Source organism: Chinchilla lanigera, unplaced genomic scaffold (genome assembly GCF_000276665.1).
Source record: "Chinchilla lanigera isolate Chin_1 unplaced genomic scaffold, ChiLan1.0 scaffold00096, whole genome shotgun sequence".
Classification (NCBI taxonomy): domain Eukaryota; kingdom Metazoa; phylum Chordata; class Mammalia; order Rodentia; family Chinchillidae; genus Chinchilla; species Chinchilla lanigera.
Window position 1 is genome coordinate 4,453,322 of NW_004955497.1, and position 18,322 is coordinate 4,471,643.

An 18,322-nucleotide genomic window follows, 5' to 3' on the forward strand; every position below is an offset into this window, starting at 1 on the left:
AGCATCAGCTACACAGTGAGAGACGCTACTGGGGCAGGTGAGGCTGCACATCCTAAATCTCTCCATTCATATCTCAGTCTGCAGGATGGGCATCACGTAGGTGTTCATCGCAGGCCACCTGCACAGCCATGGGCACCATGGAGGTACTTCCTGTGCAAGGCTACTTTTCCCTCCCACACTTCCTGATGTGCTACTCGAGGTTCTCATCACAAGCAACAGAAATGAGCGGGACAGAAGTTCACTTAATGGCTAATAGATAGGTTTGTGTGCTGGGCTCAAGGCTAAACTCCCAGGAGAGCATCAGTGCCGTGCTATGGCGCGGGCCAGCAGAGGAAAACATGCCGCTGATGTCACCAAGCGTCAACGCCTCCATTTAGTGCACGTGCCGCGGTGGTGGTCCTGGCCTCAGCACCGAAGTGGTGTGTGTGAGGAGACACCGCCACCCACCAAAGCTGCCTGGCTCCTTGCCACTGACACCTGCAAGGATCAATTCCATGTGGCATTTGCTGTTCCAATTTTTCAATACATGTGGAAATTTCCCACCAATGAGTATGACTGATAGTGTTGAGTTACCTGCATGAGCCCGAGTGGATACACACATGGGTAGAATAGGTTTTCTGGATTTCTCTCTCGGAGGAAACAGGATTCATAAGTCTAGAAGTTTTTAGAAATAGCAAAATGAAAACTACAGAGCAGCCAGAACCTTGACAAAAGCCCACTCCACTTCGCTGCTTGGCTTTCCAACATGTATCTCTGGGGAACACACACTCAGACTCCCAGTGGATGCTGAAACCACAGACACGGTTTCCTCAGCTGGTCCACACCATAGCACGGCAATGATGCTCTCCTGGAAGTTTAGCCTCGAGCTCAGCACACAAACCAAAGCCCTGTTTTTCCTATATACATATATCCATGATGAAGTTTAACTTATACATTAAGTACTGTAAGAGATTAACAACAATCATAAAATATCACAATGATAACAATACACTACAATAAAATCGAATGTAGCCTCTCAGAATATACAGTGTTCAATCTTGCAATGATGTGAGATGAAGTGCGGTGTCTGACTAGGCGTTGCCACACAGCATTTAGGCTCCTTTGTGTCACTGCAGCACAAGCACTCTGGCACTACAGCAGTCCTCAGATAACCAAGAGAGCTCCTCCTAACCACGCAGCCAGTGGGTAGTGCAGACAGAGGGATGATTCACGAACTGGGTGTGTTGGGGTGAGACGATGTGACATTTTATCACACTACTGAGAATGACGTGCAATTTGACACTTAAGAATTGTTTCCTGCTGCAATTTTTAATTGAATATTTTTAGGGTCCAATTGTCTATGAGTAACGGAAACAAAGCCATGGGTAGTAAAACCTGGGATCGACACACGCTTCTACAAGTAAACCTGACAACTATGACCACAACGAAAGAAATGACAAAAAGTTTTCACTGTTGTCTTAAATGAAGCATCTGACATAAAATATCAATAATCCTTAAATAAGTCTATAAATTCATGGAGATGTGATCGAACGGGTTCAAAGCTAGACAGGCTGAGTTTGAAAGCAAAAGGGAGATTCAAATCTAGAGCTCAGAAGTTGATCGGGTTTGGACGCACGGGTTGACAAGTCATTCGCACCTTAGATTTAGGGTTACTTGTGCACATCAAGTTAGAGCCCGGATGATACTTATGACAGTGGTAAAAGAAAAGGAGCCAGATAGATGAAGAGCCAACAGAAATGAGAAGCAGCAGGAGGACAGTGATCCCTATGGAGAGAGTTTCCGAGTGCATGTCAGGGCAGAGCACCAGGACTGGGAAGAAAAGCATCTCTACTTTGGAGGGCAGGGAGCTGGCAATGTTCAGAATGTAGATTCAACCAAACCATGGGGGCGGCGGCAGAATTCAGGGACCTGAGCTGTGCAGAGCCAAGCAGGGCACAGAGGAGGCAGCAAATCTACGCACTACAGCCCGAAGCTCCTCTCTAAAGGAAAGGAGAGGGCATCTTCATCTGTTTGCTGCTGCTAATACCCACAGATCCGGTAAGCTGTAAGGAGAAGGGGCTTACTTTGTCGCACGGGTCTGACCCAAAGCTAAGGGGTTGCATCTGGTCACGGTCTTGTTGGTGGAGCCTCAGTACAGCACAAGGCCGGGATCTGTGAAACCCACCCAAACTGGCTTGTGTAGCAGACCCACCCTGGAGACAGCCCACGCCCTCATTAATCTGTGAATTACATGAATGGGCGCATCTGTCCATGACAGCGGAGCCCTAATCACCTGTTAAAGGTCCCATCTTTTTAATACCTCATAATAGAGATTAAATTTCAAGATGAGTTTCAGTTGTCAACCATAACAAACCAAGAACACCTGTGTGTGCATGCGCACATGCGTGTACTTGGCACATATGTGCAAAAGCAGCTCTGGACAACTGATGCCCAGCCCCGACCTGTGCACACTCTGGGAGAGCAACCCACCTAGGAGTCCTGCATGAACGTTTATGTTTGAGTTGTTCAGTTCCTACCTATGCTCAATTTTCATTAATCTTTCTGCAGTGACTTCATTGAGTTTATCTGGGCAGGGAAATTGTAAAATCAGTTTCAGTAAAAGATTTTGCAAATGGCTACTTAAGCACGGACGACAGTTAGGGCAATGCAAACAAATGAAAACAAATTTGCAACCGTCATTCTGGATGATTCTATTCTGTTCTTCCAGGGTTAGTTACAGGGTTCTTAGTTCCTATGGTTCTAAGAAAACAGGCTGTGGCAGAGAACTTCTTTCCTCCCTCACTGTGCGTCCAGTTTTGTACTTTGTCTACTTAAGTAGACAAAGTTTCCTTCACCGGACATGTGCACCCCTTCTGTTTCCTACAAGCAGTGAGAAGAGGACACACAGGTGGAACTGTTAATACAGATTTCACAATGCCAGCAAACCCAGCAAAACCTGGATGCAACCAGCTGCCAATTTTCATTTAAAGTCTACAGCTACTCTAGTTCCCAGGGTCAGCTGTCTTAATATGCATATAGAGAGACTTCTCTTGCTAAAATATTCTTGAAAGCTGTGCGATGTCAAAACTGAACATTAAAAAGAAAGCTTTTAGGCAGCCAGATAACAAAGTGACCAGTAACGCTGGTCCTCCTCATGAAATGCTATTGAATACAGAACAATGAAATATATTTGCAGCAACAGAACGAACAGTGGGTGTGAAATGTAAGCAGACACAGCAGGGCGGCCTGATGCACATGCAGCTGACACTACTGAGCACTTAAACAAGCTGTAGACCCCCAGGGCTGAGTCAGACCTGGCTGTAGCTCCCGAGTACCTCTTTTCCTGAGTTCCACCCTAGAGAAGTGATTTATTTTATTTTTTGTCTTTCTGAGACAGGGTCTCACTATGCAGTTCAAACTGGTCTTGAGCTCACTTTGTAGCCCAGGCTGGTCTCAAACTCACAAGGATCCTCTTGCCTCAGCCTCCCAAGTGCTGGGAGTACAGGCATGTGCCACCTGAGAAGTGACTGAAGATGTGGGCAACATACTAAATTTCCTAGCTTTAGCATCCTCGCCTGGACACTTTGGACTAGTCATATATACATCACAGGTCGTTACAATGATTAATTTCAATGACACAGACAGCAGATTTCTCTAACACTTTGCACCAATAATGGCGGTGTCCTTAACCTCTTCCATGCATGTTCCAGTCCCTGAAGTTCATGAGTGCAGGCTGGGTTCCAGCTGGCTTTGACATTGGTTCTCCAGTATGCACCTTCCTGCTCTGTGGTCTTCCTGTTCTCCACTCCGATGTGTCTAACAAGAGTTCTCATTTCTGGGAATCTACTGACATGCAGACCTCTCTTCTAGAAGGGAAGAATTCCCTCAAGTGCAAGCTATTTAGGACTGGACTTAAGTGTTAGTTTTCTGAGCCCCTCTTGTTCCTTCATTGTAGTAATGTTCTTCCTTGAATAATAAGTGTGTTAATCAGTGTCCTCCAGAGAAACAGAACCGATAGGACAGAGGTGGGTAGATAGGTAGATAGATAGGTACAAGGAATTGGTTCCTGCCATTACAGAGGCCAGCAAGTCCCAAATCTCCTGAGGAGTTGGCCAGATGGAGACCCAGGAGATCTGATAATTTAGCTCCAGGCTGAGTCTGAAGATCTCAGAACCCGGAGTGCACATAGCCCTGCTATCTGAGTGCAGATAGCTCAGGAACAGCATGTGTTTCAGAAGGGGTCTGAAGGCAGGGAAAACCCCAATATCCTAGTTTGAAGGCCATTAGACAAGAACGTTTCTCTTCCTTGGGAGGATGGGGGTGTGGGGGGAGTCAGCCATTTGTTCTATTCATGTCTTCAATGGATTGGATAAGGCCTACTCAAGGTAAGGAGGAAAATCTGCTTTATTCATCTACTGATTCAAATTGTTCCTGTTGTCTGAAAACACCTTCACAGAAACACACAAAATACCTGCGTGTGCTGTGGCCCAGTCAAGTTGACACATAGGTTTAAACATCACAATAAGCACAAGGTCCCCAAGCTCAGGCCCAAGCTAACCAGTAAAATGCCACTAGTTCAGAGTAGAAGCGACTTCTAGCAAAAGATACCAGAGAACTCTTCTGCTGTGCACTTCTGGGAAAGGACATTTTCTCCCCTCTCTTTCCCTCCCCTCTTCCCTCTTCTCTTGCCCTCTCCCCTCTCTTCCTCTCCCCTCCCTGCTCCCCTTTGTTCTCTCCTGCCACACCTCAGCAGCCTGGAAGGACCCTGTCATTCTCTGTCTCCACAGATGCCAGTGTAATGTGGAGGGTGGGGGTGGGTAAGGAGAATCCTAAAGAAACAGTGTAGCCCTGATCAAGCCATCTGTAAGGTCTGATAACTTCAGGATATTCTGCTCCCTGCACACACCCATCGTCTGCACTGTGCAAACCAATTTGATGGGTTTTCTGTAACTTGCAACATGCAGTCTATCAGACCTGCTCTGGCAACAAGACCATACTCGTTAATAATATGTCCCCTGCTGGTGAATTCTGCTCCCTATAAAACATTCCACCTTTGGGACACTGTCTGGTCTGGGCTCAGTGATATTCTTGGGGCTTGGTAGGACCACTTAAGCATCACCTCTGCCAGTTTTACCTTTGGTCAATGAGTTAGAAGAGTCCTTCCTCCCTGCCCCCCCAATCTCCAGGAGATAGGAAAGCCATTCCAGAGTGAGCTCACTTTGGAACAGACCCTCGGCTGTGAGATTTGGACTGCTGGTCGCCTTTGGGGTTCAGCCTCTCTCCTTGCCCATGTTCCATCTTTTTTGTTGTCACAATAGTTAGAAAGAATTATTGAACTGGTGTAATTATAGGATTAACAAAATAAATGAGTGAAGCTCTCACATTTGTTGGCAAGTGTGATTGATATCATTTTAAAACAACGGTAGCATGTGTTAGGTGAAATCAGTACCTTATTCCCTCCCAACATTCTGTTCTGAACAGTGACAAAGGCACAGTTGGTGAAAAGGCACAGAGCTTGCCTTCCATGTGGTTAATTCCGAAAGAAATACCAGCCGTCACCTCACACAGCAGTGAGTTGTTATTTTCATATAAATTGCAGATCCATGATCTGTGAACTTCTTTATATAACTTTCCTCAATCTACATGTGTTTTTACCTATACAAAGATTCAGACTTGGCCCGCAGTAGAAAAGTAGATCATGATGTTGTGCTTTGTATTCAGCCTCCAGTGTTGATGTTAGGTTTAATACATAAATTCCTCTTCCGCCTAATCATATTCTCCTCCACATACTGAGTGCGGTTGTGTTTTTTGTGGCCCGCACTTGTGAATCTGGTGCAAGTGCAGCATCCGTTGGAGTTTGAGGGTTGGCACTGCATTTGACATTGTCAACCTGCTCTTGGAGAAATGGGTCTCCTGGGAGCTGCTCCTTGATTTTAAACTGTGCTGAACCAGCTGCAAGGGTCTGCTTCAAAGAACGAGGAGGAGATCAGAGGAGGGATGGAGCATGAGAGGTTAAAACAGCGCCCACCCCGGCCTGGGCTGATGCTAGTGGCCACTGTGGGCCAGAACTCTGGTCACCCTCTCCGTGGGAGGCGCTGCTGCCTTTGAGAAGCGTCTGTGCTTTGATCGGAGTTTAAAGGCCAAAGTGGCAGCCTGCATTTGGCAGCTGGCCTCTCACGGCATGAGTTCTGGGCTTGAAATGGGGAAACGAAAGGGCCAGCTTTGGCTGTACGTCTCTGGGAAAATTGCTTAAACTCCAGCTCTCAATTTTTGCATCTTCCAAATGGGGAAAACAAACACACACACAAACAAATATGGGCCGGGGATACACCTCAGAGGCACAAGTGCCTGCCCGGCAAGGGCAAGGTCCTGAGTTTGATTCCTGGTACTAAAAACAACAAACAAACCAAACTGGGGAAAGAATGCTTGTTCCTGAGGAACCAAACCAAAGCGTTGAGATAGAACTGAATGATACAATGCATGCACAAGGCTCACATATATAATTTGCCTAGACATGACTGAGCCCAGTTTAAGCCACTGTCTGTGGATGTGGCTGGGGTAGGGGTGGGCAAATGGACTTTCAAGCTGGTCCTATCCATTCTAGTCAGACCAAGTATTATGGTTTACGTCTGGATGTCCCCACAAAGCCTCATATAGTCATGCGAAGGGCAGGCTTTTCGGAGGCAGCTGAATCTAGAGTTTGTGATTGGTTCATTGTCTAGTGCTGGGATTGGGGGTGTGAGTGCTACACTCATCCTAGGGCGGGTAGCCTGTATACAATATAAAGGAGGAAAAGAGGCTTGCTTCTTAATTTTGCTCTTGTTGCTTTTGCTGTCTTCTGCCACCGTGAACTGTTGCCCCTCTGGCACACCACTCTGCCTTGGAGCCAGCTGATTGTGGACTGAGACTTCTACAAACTGTGAGCTAAATAAAACTTTCCTTCCTTAATTTGGGGCACTGGGCATTTTATCTCAGCAGTGAGAGAAAAGTAACTAAGACACCAAATAATTCAACTATTATGTGGCTCCATATGTAACCTATAGATATGTCACAGCTACCTATCCTTAATAATACCCAATTAATGCTGATAGATCACATTTGTTTCTTGCACACTACATGTGAAGCATCATACAAAATGATTCACATATTCTATCTCCTTTATCTTGACGACAACCCTGTGAAGACTACACCAGTCACAGGTCTACCCATGACAGCATGGAGGCTCAGATTGCTTAAATGGTCTAAGATTTTCTGGTTGCAAATGGCAGAGCTGAGATTTGGAACCAAGTATTTTGAGACCAGAGCCCATACTTTAGAACACAGAAACATATTTATAAAAAACTGGGAATGATAGAACACACAAGTGTTGAAAGAATTGTATATGGTTGACCAAACTATTATCTTTACCATAAATATGTATAAAAATACCCCATGGTTCTAGTGTAAATTCTACCTGTTCATCGCTAAGAAATTGTTGATAATTTTGGTCAGGTGTGGCCCTAGGGTATGCTCCTGCTGAGGTTTGAATTTGTCCACCAAAAGTTGATGTACTGGAAACTTAATGCTCAAAGTCATGTCTTAATGGTATTAGGAGGTCCTGAGGGTGGCGTCCCTGTGTTGGCTTCATAGGAAGAAGGAGAGAGGCCCGAGTTAACGAGCTAGCTCTGAGCCAGTATCTCGCTGTGGTGCTCTCTGCCATGATATAGTGCAACAAGAAAGGTCTCATCAGACGCTGTGAAGATCCTGCTGCCGAGCTCACAGATTTCCCAGCCTGTGGAACCAAGAGCAAATCAACTTCTGCAGTAGCATATTATGAAGCAACTAAGTCAGTTTCTGTCCTAATCCTGTGAGGAATTTACTTTTTCATTATCTGATTCCATGTCACTTGCTAATGCTCTTTTACAGTCAGGCTTGTTTGAAAGGTCAGCTGGGTTCTTAATGCCTCTCTAACATAAGACTTGCTCAGAGGGAAGTCAGAGGTTCAGAGTTAAGGTGACAATTTCCAGAGAGCCACTGATTGCTTCCTGGCATCTGATACCATATAGAATTGTGCAATGATGAAACCTGAGGAGAATCATACAATTCCCTGACAGGTACAGCATCCTGGACAGGTGGATGGATGGATGGGTGGATGGATATGTGGGTGGGTGGATGGATGGATGGATGGGTGGGTGGGTGGATGAATGGATGGATGGATGGATGGATGGATGGGTGTGTGGGTAGATGGATGGATGGGTGGGTGCATGGGTGGGTGGATGGATGGATGGATAGATGGATGGATGGATGGATGGATGGATGGATGGATGGATGGATGGATAGGTGGGTGAATGGATGGATGGATGGATGCATGGTTAGATGGATGGATGGATGGGTGCATAGGTGGGTGGATGGATGGATAGGGAGATGGATAGATGGATGAGTTCCCTGGACTTTCTGGCCTCTGAATCCCTAACCAGAGTTTGGTTTCAGTTCCTTCTGTAAATTTGTCCTATAGCTCAGCATGGTATTAGGAGCATGAAATATACAGCTGGGCCCAGTATGGGGGCTCTGGAAATTGCTGCCCTAATATAAAGGACTAATTTCACATGAAGACATAGTAGGAACCTGCAGAACAAAGTCTTAGGTAACCTCAGGCTGCATTTTTATAAATAGACTTTTCATTTTAGAATAGTTTCAGAGTTACATAAAAGTTATGACTTTGTCTCCTTTGTCTCCTTACCCAGTTCCCTCCGCTGTTAACACTTTATGTTCCCATCATATCCTGGTCACAACTAGGAAGCTGAGATTGGCACCCTACTGTCTGCTGAGCCTTGAAGTTTATTAGATGTAGCCAGTGAGATTTCTGTGGTTTTCATGACAGTTTGGGGGTCTAGTGATCAAGTACTTCACAGAATTTCTTCCAACTTACGTTTGCTCTTTTTCTCATAATCAGACTAAGACTGGGGTTTTCGAAAAAATACCCTAGAGGTGGTTCATGACAGCCCTGACCGCACTGGTGATGGTGAATTTCACCACTGATAAATGTGGTGGATCAGAGTGTCAGGTATTTCACACTGTTAGAAAACAAAGTATCATCAGCTGGGTGGCTTGTAACCAACAGAGGTGGATTTTCTCACATTTCTGGAGGCCATGAAGTCCAAGATCCAGGAGCCAGCAGCCCTGCTGCCCAGGGAGAGCCCACTTCTAGTTCACACAGTGTCTCTCACTAAGCTCTCCCACGGTGAAGGGGCAAGGGAGCGGTCAAGTCCTCTCATCAGACACAAATCCCATTCACAAATTCCCACCTAACCACCTCCAAAGGCCCCTCTCCCTGGCACCCTTGCCAATTAGGATTAGAGTAGAAGAGTTGGTGGGGGGGACTAGGGCATGTGTGTTGCTGTGTTTTGAAGACAAATGATGTTAAAGTATGGCTTGTTTTTCTACACTGAAACCTCAGCATCCAAGTTTAATCGCAGTGCTGGCACTTCGTGATAAATAAGTGGGTTTTGGGTTGCAGTTTGGGCACTTGTCTCTGAAAAGTTCGCTATCACTGCGTTAGGACGTCAGCGTAGGAATTCTGGAGGGACGCAATCCATTGCGTCCATTCAATCCACTGCAGCCAGATTTCTCCAGTGTGCAGCGTCTACCTTCCCTCTGATCTAATCAGAATTGATTCAAATGTAAGCCGGTGACAACCGTGCGCTGTGGGCTTGGCAGAACCACAAGACACTCATCATTTTCAGCAGTTTCGGCTGCATGATATTACACCGAAGCACTGTGAGCTCTAGAACTCACCCAGCCACCTGTAACGGGAGGACCGATTCACAGCGGAAAGCGTCAGGTGTCTCCCACAGAAGCAGAGCAGCCAGTGAGGCTGAGGATCAGGTGCAGCGGACGCCAAGGGCCACGCGGGAAGTAGGAGGCTGAGACTGGAGAACAGGAGCAGCTCTCAGGCAAGCGGCGGGTCAGCCGCTGGAGAGCACACAGGTGACAGGTGGGGAAAGACGCTCTTGGGAAGGCAGCGCTGAGACCCACGGTGGTGGGAGACACTGTCCTGTGAGCTCCCCACAGCAGGGTGTCCACGCCTTGGAACCCACGGTCAGCGGTGTGCACCAGCCTAGGAGGACACCCAAAGGGAACAGGCTGCTTCACACCCAGACGTCTTGTGCAGGGGAGGGCAGCAGGTCTGTGCTGTTTTATCATTTGACAAAGGCTTACCCAACAGCGAAAGGGTGCTGACGGCTGCCCTGAGCTGCTGAGGATGCGGGCGAAGGAGCTGCCTTCACCACAGCTGGCTCCGGAGCAACTGGCTCTTGAGCAGCAGCCAGGGCTTAGTTCAGGCAGCGAGGTGGGGAAGAACTCAGTGACTGCACAGCTCGGACTCTGTCTTTCCTGTGACCGGAGTTCCAGAGGGTGTGGGAGAAGTGTTGGGAGGGGACGCAGCTGGAACACTTGGGCCCAGAGACAACGGGGGACCGAGGAGAGGTGGGTGGCTGGCAGAGGGGCTGACTGGGCATAGCTCAAGGGGTAGGGTAATTTGCTAGGTGTGTGAAAGGATGCATACGTTCGCTAGCTCAATTTAGCCACTCCATAATATGCACGTATTTCAAAACAACAAGCCGTACACAGTAAGTATATAGAATTTTTATTTGTCAACTAAAAAAAGAATTACGAACATGTACACGTGTCTTCCCTGGGTCAGGGGTGGTACGGCAAGGAGGCTTCAGGCCTCCTCCCAGTGGGGCAGAGGAGGTGCCACCGCCAAGAAGAATCAAGCGGGTGTGAGGACGGAGGGGGTGGGCGGCTGCCTGGGTACGGTAACTCAAGTGGCTCTCTGAGGGGTGGCATCTGAGCTCAGAAGCGAAGCGAGTGGGTGGCGCAGTCGGGGAGCTGAGGGTGCTTCCTGCAGAGCGTGGGAGGAGGAAGCAGTCGGACCTGAGGGGCTGGAGCGCAGTGTGTGGGGCGGCGTAGGAGGAAGTGTAGCCCGGCACGGCACCCTGGGGCCCTGGCCTGGTCTCTGACCTTCCTTCGAGTGTAATGTGAGGCCAGAGGCACGCTGGGCGCAGGCGCTGTGGTCTGACACGACCTGACACGCCGAGGCACAGGGTGCACGAGTGGCCTAAGACTGTCAACTCCATTAGCCCCGTCGGAATCCAGGAAGAGGAGTGTGCCCAGGTCTCAGCCCAACCAACTGTGCCAGAACTGGTTGGTTTCCAAGAGTGAACTGGCAAGAGTAGCAAGCTGTGGTCTTTGGCTTCTAAGATTCACAAAATATAGGAAACAGAAGTGGCTTGCGGGTGGGGACTGTGTTCGCAGGAATGGGTGCCTGGTCCCTGCGGACAGGGAGACCCTGGCCCCTCCACCTGTGCAGTCTGTGGTCTGGGTCAGTTGTCCTGGCTGTAAAGAAAAGCTCTCTGGTTCAAGGCCGCTGCCAGCAAGCTCTCAGGAGCTGACAGGAAGCTTGCTCCTTCTGCCCCACTGGGTGCTGAGCTCCTGGCCCACAGGGACAGTGGCCAGAGCTACTGGGAGGCCCTGGCACTAGCAATGGCAGGATCACACCCACGGTCAGGGTGGCATCAGGCTCAAGCGAGCAGTCTGCAACAGTTTCAGGATAATTTCCTGGCAAAACCCACCCAAAATCCAAGTTTATAAATTCTGATTCTCCTTGTTCTTAATCCTAAGTAGGAACAGCAAGGATGGATTATGATGGCATGTGTGTATATATATGCACCATACGCACAGCACACATCTGCGTTCACACGGGCACAAGCACAACGGAACCTCGGGTGTGGCCGGGAAGGTACCGCACCGAGATCCCGGACCTGTTCCCGCCAGACAGTGAGCCTGATGCCGGTTAGCACACGAATGGCGGGAGCTAACGGAGGCTCATCCTTTATGCACTCCAACAGTGTCCTTCCAGCAGATAAGAATGGCGGCGTCCAGAGAGATGGGGACAGGTGACCGAGGCTCGAAGAGCTCCAGGAGCTGCTCAGCCCCATGGCATTTCCAGCCCCTATCTTTTGTGCCAGCAGAGCAAGGGTCCCACTCTCCCGCCAGCCCCATGAGCCCTGCCCCATGCCCCTCAGCCTCTCCCCAACCGATCCCAAGCTCCCCAGACCCCCACACACAGCCCGGGGTTATGCGCAGTCCACAGAGCTTTGAGGCTCTGTGGAGAAGTGACGTGGGGCTATGAATGGCATCTGTGTGAAGAAACCGTCCTTTGCTGACAGTTACCAGAAGCGATCAACCTGTAACCTGTTAGGATTTTTGCACGAAAGTGAGTGTGTGTGCCTTCAGAGTGCTCTGTTGGTGCACTATGGTAAGATTCCGTGACATTTCCATTGCTCACAACAGCTCCAGACCTCCTCTTCAAGACAGCAACAGCAATGGATACCTGGTTCTTTTCTATCTTGTTTTTTTTTCTGGTGGTGTGGATGGAACTCAGGGCCTCATGTGTGCTGAGCACATGCTGAATCACGAAGGTACACCTCCAGCCACTGAAAGGTTTTGAGTCAAAGGTACCTAAATTAAATCTTGGTTCAGAAACACATCAGCTAGCTGTGTGATTTTGGGCAAGTTGCTTCCCCTCTCTGAGCCTCAGAAATAATGATACTCAATTTACACAACAGTGGGAGAAGTGGATGAGGTGATGAAAGTAACAGTTCCTGTCCTGGGATAGAGTGGACTCAAAAATGTTTCCTGTCTTCTTCCTTGGGAATTCCTCATCAGAACTTGAAGCATTAGTTTGAATAAAGCAGTGGCAAATCACTGTCTTTTGAAGACGAATCATACTTTTGAAAATAGCCAAAACCTATTGGACGCAAGTGTGAAAGCAAGTTAGGTGATCAAGTGGACAACACAGGGCACAGCCGGTGTGTTAATGAGGATATTTTCTGAAAACATTAGAGACACCTACTGTGTCCCAAGGGCCACCCTGGGTGGTGGTGAGCAGCACACCAGCCAGGTCCTGTCCCAGGCACCTCACAGGTCAACGTGAGCTACAAACGCTTCACGGAGGATAAATGCATGCACAGCTATCCAAGGCAGGTAATTTTCAAAACATAAGGTGTGTCAAGTTCAAGATCCCCTGGAAAGATTGTTTGAGGAAAATTTCTGCTACAGTATAAGCTAACCAATGAACATCCAGCCCTCAACATAAAGCCTGCAAAAGAACAATGAAAAACTTCTCCCAAATAATTAGCCATTCTCCACAGACCCATGTTGTATCAAACTTAAAAATAAGCGATCAATAAGTTGTGCAAATTTCATAATTATGCAAGCATTTTTCAAGCCATAAGTTTCAAACTAAGAAAGTTAAGCCTGTGATTTTTCCCGCTAGAATTTCTAATCAAGGGCTCAATTATTACTTTAAGTAACACGCGGATGTTTTGATACAGAGACAAAGCCGCTGCGAGCTTTCCTTCATCCTGTATGCAATCGTCCCTCCAAGTAGGAGTTCAGAGCCCTTCCGTTTTGCCCCCACCTCTTCAGTTATTAAATGGACATGTCAGAATGACCTACTCAAAAGATTGCACTGAGGACTCAGAGAGCTGACATACAGAGGTTCCCCATCTGCAATGCTGTCACATCCCGATAACGCCAGTCTACATTAACGATTATGATCGTGTTATGGTTCAGATCTGAAATGACCCCCCACCCAGACCACATGCTGTGGGCTTGGTCTCCAATGTGTGAGGGTACTGGGAGGTGGTGGAGCCTTGTGAGGTAGGGCCTTGAAGAGGCTGTGGGGACCCTGGCCTCCCATCTCTTTGTTTCTCAGCTGCCATGAGGTTAGCTTTTTTCTACCACATGCTTTCGCCATGGTGCTCTGCCTCACCACAGGTCCAAAAACAACCGCGCCATCGACGATGAACTGAGACCTCTGATACCAAGAGCTGAACAAACTTTTCCTCCTTTTAAGTTGATGATCTCAGGTACTTTGTCATGGTACACAAAGCTGACCAACACAAAGTGGGAAACATACGGAATACACCTAAAGCATGGACTATGCTCTCAGCCCTCCTGCCTCAACCATGCTCAGAATACTCCCATTAGCCCAGAGTTGGATAAAGTCATCTACCATAAAGCCCATTTATACTGAAGCATGATTATCTCATGTAATTTATTGGATGCTTGAATCTGAAAAGCACCTCTGGAAGCTGAGCACAGTTGGGCGTCCCTGTAATCCCAGCACTGGAAAGGCTAGTGCAGGAGGACTGCAAGTCCAAGCTCAGTCTGGGCAATTCAGTGACTTAGTGAGACCCTGTACTGCAACCAGCAAACAACACCCTCTGGCAGCTCAGCACATTGGTGAGCCCCAGTGGTTGCCCTCATTATAGGGTTGATTGGAAGTGGTGGTTCCTGCCAGTGGCCAGCAACATGAGCAAGTGGACCGGCCACGCAGTGCCCGTCCAGGAAGGGATCCAAATTCTACACTCAGTCTGGTTTCCCCTGTATGTGAGTTGCTTTTGCACTATCACCAAGTCAAAATATGTAGCTTGCATCAGGCTAAACTGGGGACCATCTGTAACGAAGGTGTTCGCACAGCGCGTGAACAGGGTGAGCGAGCTATCATTGCTGGTATTCTAATCTGATACCCAAACGTTAGGCAGTGAGTTGATGACCGGTTCCCATATCGATTCCCACCTTCCCCCCTTTTGGGTAAAAGACATCACCTAAGTCAGTGTCCTGGGTCTGGCCTCACAGCCAGCAATAACTAAATTCTTGTCACATCATAATCATGTAAACAGAAACAGACACACACCACGGTATAATGTGGAATTAGGTGTGGAGGTCACGGCAGGGACAGATGGGAGCTTGTCTTGAGTGAGGTGTATGAGCCATTAATGGTACGGTGTCGGCAGCAGCAGGCCAACTTTGAATTTGGCTTTGAGCATCTCCTTTCTCCATTCTACAGCTCTTTGCCACAGTGTCTACGGGGTGAAGATTTGAATCGCGACATCACATGCTGGGATCAAGAGAAAGCTGAGGAGGCATGGCTGGTCTCAGTCTGACTTCCTTGCATAGTTCTCCCTGGATCTCCCGGGCAGCACTGGGCTCTGAATCTTCTGCAAAACCCAGCTGCAGTCTTGATTTAGGGCCACAGTAGTCAGAGAGGATGGAAAAAAGTAGTGGCACATATTAGGTGTGGAAATTCCAAAAGGCCAGGTAGGCCAGTCTTTAGAAAGTCACATTTGCATCGGTAGTGGGAGATCAGGATGAGAGAATAAGTTGAGTTTACATCCCAATGGGGTAAATCAAATTCCCTTCCCTGGACCCAGCCTCTCAGCATCCTCATCCACGAGACACCCTTGTAGAAACTCATCCAAGCAAACAACCCAAATGCCCATCAACCGAGGAATGGATAAAAAAGATGTGCTATTTTTATACAATGGAATACTATTCAGCTATAAAGAAGGATAAACTTAAGACATTTATAGGGAAATGGATGTAACTTGAGACCATACTCATAAGTGAAATAAATCAGTCTTGCATGTGTAAACACTGTACTGTCTCCCTAGTGTGGGAAGCTGAAAGAGTAAATAAGACCCAAAATGTACAATAGATATTGTGAAATGGGAAGAAACTGCTCAAAAGGAAAGAGAAACTGGGATGAGGAGAAGGAGAAAAGAAGGAAGGGAAAGGAAAAATATATATATACATACAAGATAGTAAAGATAGTTACACTACTAATTGCTATTAGTTCATTGAAAAGAAAGGCTTATGCCTATATTGTTTGACCAATTCTTCATGTCTCCATCTTGTGATGTGAGCACATACTTAGAAGGTAACAATACACAATGTACTAACCATTGTTACTCTCCTATCTTGTTTTGAAATTTTATACCATTGTTTTGTTTTCTTTAAAATAGAAAAACAAAATAAAAAAAAAACTCCTAAAAGCACCCAATCTGACTTATATAAAAGCTGTGATCATAACATACAGTGAATATTTATATTTTTAAAATTTATTACAGAGACACATTGTCTTGAATCTCACTCAAAATACTGCCTCCCCTGCTTTGAAGAAACTTATGCCATCATCCTTCTCTCTTTCTGAAATGGTCCTTTTTTGTGTCTTTAGTTGTGTGGTCATGGCTGTCTTGATGTCCTGAATTGGTTCAAAATATTTGCCTTTCACGGCCATTCTGCTTTGGGGAAGAGCCAGAAGTCACACGGTGCCAGATCTGGTGAATAATACAGATGAGGACACACTGTACTGTTTTTATTCAACAGAAATAGCCATAAATGTTTTAAATCAACTCAGGACATGAAGCAGTCCTAAAAAGACACAAAAGAGGATTTCCAGAACTGCTTCGGAAAGTGGCAAGATTCATGGGAGAAGCGTGTTCAAAATGAGGGGGTGTAGCTGAAGTGGGATTAATGGTAATGTGTCTTTCACTGAAATGCATCCTAATGTTTTTATTTAAACATTCACCGTAGCCCATTTAGCGACAGAACTCTGAACATTGCCCGTCAACACTAGCTTCAGAGGGGCTATGTTTGAGAGTGTCAGAAAACTATTTCTTGTCCTCCACAATTTGAGCTCTGCGTTGCTGAATTACTCGTGATTGTAATGGGCTCAGGCCAGGCAGACTATGCACACAGGGATGGGAAGAATGGCTTCTTTTAGCAAACTCACTTGGTACTCTATACTTAAAAGCAGCAGCTCTCCATTTCTGTGACTTGGTGGCTCTGCTTGGGGGAGAAGAATGACCGTCAGGATAAAAGTATAGAGTGCCATGGGAGCGCCTAGGGAAGGTTTTCACCTGTCTTGTATGGAAATGGAAGAACAAACTGAAGGTTAAGTTTACTCTAAGTAATTAAACGGGGCCCAGAGCACTTTCAGAAGGGTGTACGATGGACACCCCACTGAGGCTGCTCTGGGGACTCTGTTCTCTCGCTCTAGCACTTCTACTTTTAACTTCCCCATTCTTTCATCTAAAAGTGACTCATTTCCTCTCTTCAATTGTTTCCATGTTCAAAACATGCTGAAGGGAGCCCTCTGTCCCACCTTCCTATGACAGGGACCAGCTATTAGGTCTTAGGGGGTTTTCAGTAGAGAAATGCACCGACTTCTATGTTTAATAAAACTTGTTCTCCAAATCATTGAAACCATGAAACAGTAATAGGTGATGCCCTTAGGTCTCCTTTCATCCCTAACATCCTCAAACCACTCTGCACAGGGGGACTCCTCCCTGTGGAGGTCATTTATCCCATCCGCCACAGTCACTTAACTGAGTCAGTGGGGGAGGGGCGGAACTCCTCCAGCCACCAAAACAAGTCCCCACAGAGGCTACTCGACTCAACACCGCAGCATCCAAGAACAGAGGAGGAAATAATTTAGAGACGGTTTGCTCCATCTTCACTATTGGACAGAAGTTTGTTAGCTGCGCAGGCAGTAGTTCCTGTTCCACTTCCGGTTGCTCCTGTCTCTTAGAAACAGGTGCTCACTATGACGCACATTGTATAAACCAATCCCCAAACCACAAGCCGTCCTGCCTCTGTACTTCCCGCTTGCTTATCTCATATAAGCCCTAGGCCACCAGAGAGCAGGGCCTGATATTCTGGGAGTGATCCTGATCAGTGCCCGTGGACGGAAAGAAATCTGCTCCCAAATCCTGGGCGTCGCTTTGATGTTTCTGTTTGCTGTTGCAGTATTAGGACTCAAGCCTCTAGTATTTTTCTTTCTGTTACTATTCCTGAGTCCCCACAGGCACTGCATTACATAAATTTTAAATGAGTGCGAGGTTGCCAGGTGTGCGGCAGGCTCTATTCTAAGGCCTTTGCATACATTAACTCACTTACTGCCCGTAACAATCCAGTGAGGTAGCCCCTGTCCCCAGCCTCCCTTTACCGAGATGCACGGAAATTAAGACATTTGCTTAAGATAACACAGATAGAAAAGGACAGGGCCAGGGTTTTAATGCAGGCTTTGCGTTCTCACTGAGGCTGTGATCGTTACACAATGCTGTATTGACAATGGAAGGATGGGTACACGGTGACATTTTAACACTGTGCGCGCGCGCATGTGCGCACATGAGCGGTGGGCGGGGCTCCTGGAGAAATGATTTGGGAACAATGACAAGATATAGGCCGATAATTACATAAATGAATAGAATTACCGCTAACAGTTGCTTTGTAATAGATACAGAGTAGACAGTTTGATAACCCTGTGCCTTACACACAGCACATCTCCTTCAGACAGCCGGAGACTCCAGGTCTGTGGATGTAACCCTCAAAGACTATGTAAAATATGGCGAGGTACAAGGTTTGCTTCCTTGGCATGTAAGTTGAAGTAACCAGCATTATGTTGTTTATAAAGATTCGAATTACAGGTGTCAGATGACAGTCATCATAATTA